The sequence below is a fragment of the Rosa chinensis genome, chromosome 6, assembly GCF_002994745.2.
Source record: "Rosa chinensis cultivar Old Blush chromosome 6, RchiOBHm-V2, whole genome shotgun sequence".
Lineage (NCBI taxonomy): Eukaryota > Viridiplantae > Streptophyta > Magnoliopsida > Rosales > Rosaceae > Rosa > Rosa chinensis.
In genome coordinates, this window is record NC_037093.1 from 37914651 (window position 1) to 37921595 (window position 6945).

General features: G+C 37.0%; 1 pseudogene; it reads left to right on the plus strand.

Annotated features, from left to right (window-relative positions):
* Window positions 1-1371: 1371 nt before the first annotated feature.
* Window positions 1372-5865, plus strand: LOC112171281 (annotated as a pseudogene).
* Window positions 5866-6945: the final 1080 nt, after the last annotated feature.

Consider the following 6945-nt stretch of genomic DNA (forward strand, 5'->3'; position numbering starts at 1 on the left):
CTCTCATCAATCTCTCTCAATACCAATATACTTAAACAGGTGCTAAATTTTCCCCATTAGCCTCCTACAATCATGTTTGGCATGATATGACAAGCTTTATCTCTGAGATAGAATCATCACTAATTATGGATTCTCGATTTCATTTAATGCTTTGTGAGTTGGGTTTTTTTTTTTTTTTTCCTGATGGATTCAAATGCTGCTCTTGTCCTCTCTCTTCTTGCTGATTATTCGACGAAGATTTACAGGAACTGTAGAGTTCTTTGCTTTAGAATCCCCATGGGTTTTTGTTCTGTTAAATCTTCATGGTATGGTCAATGTTTGGTTCAGGTTATATAGGACAAACTTCATATTCATCATATGATTGGTTATAAAGGAGAGAATAGCCACAGAGGTTGGCATTATTAGTGGCCTGACCTACATACATTTGCCAAAGGTGCAATGACACCAATACAGGAAGGAAACCCATTTGACCTTTTATCCGGTTTGCAATGCTTACTCTAGTCTCTTGTGGTGGTGGTTTATTTGTATCACAAATTCACAATAATATCACGGACATTGATCAAGGTTACCCTGTCTTCCTTCTGCAATGATACTCTTGATTTCTTGACTTCTGTTCGAAGCCGGCTTATAGAAATCTAGATGTTTCACGAACAGAAAGTCGTGCTGTGTTTAGCAAGTTGTGCTACATTCATGCTTGTGTCAGGTTCTTTTAGTGGACATAGGCATAAGCTTAGGTCCTAAGCTGAGTAGCAGTAGAAGTACTGTTGCTAAAGCAAATACTGAATTGATTGCCAGCAACACCGGTCATCACCACCTTTTTTTTTCTTCATTTTCAAAAGCATCTTATAATTTCTTTTCTACCCAGGAATTTTGCTTAGCTGATATTCTGATCCTAGCGAATCCCACTCAGTAAAAGGTTCATGAACCACTTCAATTCATCATGTTCTACTATTGCAATCCAAATTTTTGTTTCACATTATAAAAGAAGCTCCTATGCTACTCAATTCAGCAGCTCACATGCTGGCTAAATTGGCTCTCAACTCAGGTTGTGTGGTTGCTTGGAGGGGTTCTGTCCCTGCAACCATCAGTAGCTATGTAGCTAGGACTCTTTGTATGAACTAATTTTTTCATCAATATAGCTTCACGTCTTCCCCCTCAAAAAAAAAAAAAAAAAAAGGATACTGAATAGTGAATAGCATAACATAGGCTTAGATTTGGATCTGAGTAGCAGTAGAAGTGTCTGCTAAAGCAAATATTGAATTGACTGCCACCCACGCCACTGGCTACGCTTTTTCTCATTTTCAAGGGCATCTTACAAGTGCTCTTTTTTTTTTTTTTTTTGTCTTTCCTTTCTCTGGAAGCTAGCATAGCTGATATTCTGATAATGATACTAAGCTAGACCGGTCGAGGAGTGAACTCCACAGATGTAAGGTTCATGAACCACTTCATAATAGTTGTATAGGACAATGCTATGCAACGCTTCCCAGATTAGGTGGCATAATTCTAGTTCTATGACATTGTTATTTGTTCAGTATACGTAGGAAAATTTTTAATAATTTGGACTAGTAGTATTTTTTTTTCTTTCCATTTTTCAGTTCATAGAGGTGCCAACTGCCAACTGCCCTGTGCTGGTTTAAGAAAGTCGTCCCTCCGGTCCAGTATATACATATACTGTGTCTATATTAAGTAGCACCACTCTGAATTCGAAGCATGCGTTATCTGAGGCTGTGATCATATGGCTTGCAATATGAACAGAGGCGTTTCTTCTTCTTCCTTTACTCCAATTAGGTGGAGTTACGATGTGTTCTTGAGTTTTAGAGGTGAAGATACACGTAATAATTTTACTGGCCATTTGTATGCTGCTTTGTGCCAGAGGGGTCTTCAGACCTTCATAGATGACCATGATCTTAGAAAAGGAGAAGAGATTGGACCAACACTTGTCAAAGCAATTCAGGAGTCAAGGGTTTCTGTCATTATATTCTCCGAAAACTATGCATCCTCCAAATGGTGCTTGAATGAACTACTCATCATCCTTGATTGTAAAGAATCAAAGGGACGACTTGTTTGGCCCATTTTTTACAAGGTGAATCCTTCAGATGTAAGAAATCAGAGAGGCAGCTTTGCTGAGGCAATGCATCAACATGAAGTGCAGTTCAACTTCAACATGGACCAGGTGCAGAGATGGAGGACAGCTCTTACTCACGCAGCTAGTCTATCTGGATGGCATTTTCAGGACGGGTAAGTATGATCATTTCTATCACCTATATACATATACAAGGCATTAAGACCCTTACAAACAGGGATTGCTTTTGATAAGAACCAGAAGGAGTTGCATTATCATCAATTTTTTTTTTCAATCAGGCATTTTTTAACCTCTTAATTACTTCACTTCTTTGATAAACTGAAAACTAGTGGTGAAGATGCTCTTGATGAACAGAAAATAATTCTTAATTTTTAATCACTAACAAGTTCTTACCAAGCAAATGAAAGGGAAGGGTTCAAACCAAAATTTTAAAAATCTTTATAGGCCTTTCAAGTTCTCAAACAATTAATTATCTTTTGGCTGCCTCATTAGTCAGTATAACAGGAGAATTGGTTTATAGTTTTTAAGTAATGAAGAAAAGTACTATTTAATTATGTGCTTGCATACAGTGCCATCTAAACCAACATGCAGGCTCCAATTGTAGCTGACTTTGACATATGTAGGACATATAGAAAGAGAAGTCAACTTTTACTAAATAAGCACTTTGGCTGTACATTTGCAGGTTTCCTTCAGTTTAGTTATGATTGAATATTATTTTCTTATTTTACCGCTCTGCTGATTGCTGAATAATGCTAACTGTGACTTTTAGCAAAACGAGAGCTTCACTTTAACAGTTGACCTACGAATTGTAAACCAGCAAAGTATAGTACTCAACTATGGGGGGTTTTAGTCCTAGTGATTGAGATGATTTTCCCTACACAAGTCAAACTCCGAATTTTTCCTCCTCTTGAACCAAGAACATGCAATAGTATTAAATCGATTATCTTTGTTTCGAGAATTTTATCTGAAAAGTTACTTGCTGATATTTGTTTCTTGGCCCTCTATTTTTGTATCCTTATTCGTAATTTATGGGAATTTATTGCAAAATTGCAGATTCATTAAATATTTGATCTTTAATATTGAATTGGCAGGCATGAATCCAAGTTAATCCAAAATATTGTGGAAGAGATCTCAATTCAAGTATCAAATCGGACATACATTGAAGTTGCTAAGTATCCTGTAGGACTGGCATCTCGAGTCCGGGATATGCATGAGCTTCTATGTGTTGAGGAAAATGATGTTCGCATGGTGGGAATATGGGGAATTGGAGGAATTGGTAAGACAACTGTTGCCAAAGCTGTATATGGGTCAATTGCTCATCGATTTGAAGGTAGCTGTTTTTTGGAAAATGTGAGAGAAAGGTCATTAGTGCCACATGAAGGCTTGGTTCAACTGCAAGAAACTCTTCTTTCCAAGATTTTAGGGGGTGTAGGAGTGAAGCTGAGCAATGTGATGATCCTGCTTATGAAATAGAGAAAAGACTTTGGAATAAGAGGCTTCTTATAGTTTTAGATGATGTGGATCATCTCAAGCAATTAGAAAACTTAGCAGGAGGATATAATTGGTTTGGTCCGGGTAGTAGAGTTTTGATAACAACTAGAGATAAACATCTGTTAATTGCTCGTGGAGTTAGTTTAACATACAAGGTCAAGGAATTAGAATTTTGTGAAGCTTTTGAGCTTTTCAGTTGGAATTCCTTCAAAAAAGACCGACCTAAGGATGATTATGTGAAACTTGTTGAGCGTGCTGTCTATTATACCAAAGGCCTTCCGTTAGCTCTGACGGTTTTAGGTTCTCATCTTTTTGGCAGAAGCATAGAAGAGTGGCAAGATGCATTGGATAGTTATGAAAGAATTCCCAACAAAAAAGTCGAAGAAATACTTAAAATAAGTTTCAATGGATTAGAAGATCATCAGAAGGAAGTTTTCCTTGACATTGCTTGTTTTTTCAAAGGAGAACATAAAAATTTTATAATGGATGTCCTAAGAAGTTGTGACTTGTACCCAGTAATAAGTATTGCAGTGCTCATAGATAAGTCCCTCTTAGCAATTGATAAAAATAATTTGCTATGTATGCATGACTTAATCCAAGACATGGGCAAGGAAATAGTGCGTCAAGAATCACCCGCAGAACCGGGTGAACGCAGTAGATTGTGGTTTCGTAAGGATGTTGTACATGTTCTAACAGAAGAAACAGTAAGTAAATTATATCTTTGTTTCCATTGTTAATACAAAAATCTTTATATTCTACTTCCATTGTCTAATGATGATGATATATACTTGTTACAAACTTACAATAGTTATACTCGCTAATCAGGTATACTTGTAGTGTCTCATTCATTGCTTTTTCCTATTAGGGAACAAGTAAAGTTCGAGGCATAAAGATTGAAATGCCCAAAAAAGAAGAGATCCATGTCGGTGCTGAAGCCTTGTTAAGAATGAGGAATCTCAGATACTTCATAAATCGAAATGCAAGCCTTGTTGGAAACATTAGTTATCTGCCCAACTCATTAAGGCTCCTTCATTGGTACAATTATCGTTTTGAATCCCTACCATCCAATTTTAATCCAAAGAAACTTGTTGCACTCAAAATGCCTTCGAGCAACATATCACGTTTCGGACAGTCAATCACGGTATGTACTTTTGATTTGCTTAGTTTTAAGAGCTTCTAGCACTAACTACATAAAAATTAGTTGAAATAACTATTTTGTTTAATAAATTGAAGCTCAAGTATCATCTGACAAACCCTTGTTCAATTACTTCTTTTATGTAAAGAAACTTGACAGGTTGAAATCTATGAACTTCGAGGGGTGTGAAATGCTAAAAGAAATCCCGGACTTCTCAGGATTTCCAAATTTAGAGAGGTTGTGTCTTAAAGAATGTAGGAGTTTAGTAGGGATTCATGATTCTGTTGGAAGCCTTGATAAGCTTGTGAGTATGTCTTTGCAAGATTGGTCTAGCCTTACAAGGTTTCCCACAAGACTTGGCATGAAATCACTGGAAGTTCTTAATATGATAGGTTGCAAACTGCTGGAAAGCTTCCCTGAAATTGAGGCCGGAACCATGGAACATTTGCAGCATATATATCTAGAGTGTTGCGAAAACCTTAAAATTATTCCAAGCAGCATCTATCAGTTGAAACATCTGCAGGAACTCGAGGTCAGAGGCTGTCCAAAACTTCTTACATTTCCAATGTCAACGACAACATCCACCATGAAGCAGTATTTACCTGATGACAACAATGATGAAGACTGCTCCGTACCGGTGTTTCCTGAGCTGACACTTTTTCGAGTCGGGGACTGCAACATATCAGAATGTGATTTCTTGATTCCATTTAGTTGCTTGTCCACCCTGACCTTTCTGGATCTATCAGGAAGCAGTTTTGTCAGCCTTCCAACATGTATCATTAAGTTTGTTAACTTGCATGGGCTCATATTACGCGATTGTAAGAGGCTTCAAGAAATTCCACAGCTTTCTCCAACCATAACAGCAATAAATGCAAGTGGCTGCAAATCATTGGAAAGATTTTCAAAATTATCTGATATTTTGGACCACCCAAACTCATTGGGTTGGCTTGAGTGGAGCGACTTGTCTGAATGCCACAAACTACTCTGTACTATGGACTTGGATGTGGAAAAGATGGCATCTATTTTACTTAATCAGCATTATGATCAGGTTTCTCTCACTTCAGATCTCTATATCTTCCTGATTTGTGTGCTTAAATGCAACTTACGCGCAATAAGGGCACGGTCATCAAAGAAGTGGGAAATATTTAGACCCGAAATTATCGTACCACGGGGATTGAAAAGCTAACTTCAATCCTTGGTTATGCCGATTACTAAGTCACTAACAATTAACAAAGAACCTAGAAAAATAGCACCAAACTATTTACATGCCCGGCTCGGAACAACCAAGCCTAAAATTGATCAAGAGAACCACAAATAAATGCGGAAACCCACAACCAAGTGGTATTGACAATGAAAGTGGTTTATGAAATTTGATTTTGATTGTGAAAAATAAAATTGACAATTGAAAATTAATATTGCAACTAAAGATAAAGATAATAGAAACTTATCAAGAAATGAAAATTAGGTCACTAGGGTATCCTCCTAGCCAAATTCAATGCATAAATATGCTCCGATATGGTCATTTAATTCATAATGGCATCAAGAACCGTATCCAAGGCTTTTCAAGGCTCATGGGTCAATAGATTCCTTAAAGGGTATTCCTACTCCGGATCAAGGGTCGTAGAAACTCAATTGGGACAATCTAGAGCCTTGTTAGGGCCTCTAGTTGCACCAAAAGGCGAAGAGTCCTAGAATCAAGGTTCCCAAGCTAGCCAATACGGCAATCGAAATTAGTATTGTAACTAACCATGTTCTAACAAGTGTCCTAGCCATAAATTAGAGAAGTGATTAAGTCCCCTAATTTTTCTAGACATGCTCATCTACACATTCAAGAGTTAATCAAGCTCCTAAGCATGCATCTAAGCCAAATATTATAGAATAGAACATATGCCAAACACGAAATTGAAAACCATTAAATCAAAACATATTTATTACATTAAATCCATGCTAGGGCTCAAACCCTAGCTTCCTAAATAGACTACTCACAACCCATCAATAAATCAACAAAAATATACATCAATTAAAGAGAAAAAGGTGAAGAGGAGTGAGAAGCAACAAGAACAAGTCACAAATTGCTATAGAGCAAGTATGACAAGCCTTGATTTATGATTTCCCACTTTTACCCAATCTCAAATTTTGATGCTCCTTGAAATCCCTTGAGAAATTGATTAGGATTTGATGTAGAGTAGTGAAGATTAAAAGAAAATATAAAGTGGGTATGGTGGTGTGGTGTTTT